The sequence below is a fragment of the Nannospalax galili genome, unplaced genomic scaffold, assembly GCF_000622305.1.
Source record: "Nannospalax galili isolate Female #2095 unplaced genomic scaffold, S.galili_v1.0 scaffold440, whole genome shotgun sequence".
Classification (NCBI taxonomy): Eukaryota; Metazoa; Chordata; class Mammalia; order Rodentia; family Spalacidae; genus Nannospalax; species Nannospalax galili.
The window spans coordinates 171,817-172,804 of NW_008347189.1; positions in this window are offsets into that span (position 1 = coordinate 171,817).

Here is a 988-nt window from a genome sequence, read left to right on the forward strand (position 1 = left end):
AGCAAGAGTACATCTCTTTCACAAGTGGCTGTAAGTTTCTAGGTTCACAGTTGAATTAATACAGTTACAACAATATTGAACTCAGTATAAGCCCTGTAAGATATAAAACTGAATGAGTTTTTAACCTTTAAAAAAGATCTCCAGTTAATTTTAGAATGTATTGTTCCTTGCAGAAAGACTCATTGTTTTTGCTACTAACACTGAAATTTTGGCGCATGTATCTCTAATCTGTATGTATCTATTACTAGCCATAATCCATTGCACTTGGATCCTTGGCGCCTGTGTATGTCCATAAAGTCATCAGGTAGACTTCAATGGTATTGTCTACCACCTCTACCAATCAGCATGACACAAACCTCCATGCCTCCTCCTCAAACATAATACATCCTTTAAAAATTTGTTGATTTTTTTTGTGTGTGTATATCACACAGAACATCCCAAACCATCTCATTTGACTATACACCCACCACCTCCCTCCCCCCACTAGATATCACCTCCTTCCCTCCACTAGAGCCCTTCCAGGTGGCACCTTCCCATAGCCTCCCTCCCCCTCCACTAGAGCCCTTATAGTCTGATATCCCTGCTACTGTCTGCTGTGTTGTCAGTACCCCAGCAATTCCTCACTACCTGTCCATATGGTGAATCTAGTCAGCCTATCTAGAGATCTTTGTTTTAGGAGGGTCAGTGGTTCCTCATGTAGCAGCAATCAGTTTTCAATATTCCTTTAGATAAGACTGGGGTCTGCTGTTCATTTTCCCAATTCAATGCTGGTTTACTATCTGGGAGTCCCTTTGGCCACCCTGGCTAACAGCCCAAAAGAAGGTATCTCCTATCTGGCATTGTTGATTGTTATGTAGCCTTTAGCTATGCATATGGACTCTTAAAAAATTATAATGGCCCCTTTACCTTTTGGTTATACTTTCCTTTTGGGTATTTAAGGGCATACAGTTGGCCCAGATAAACCAATTTATTTTTACTCTTAAGGTCA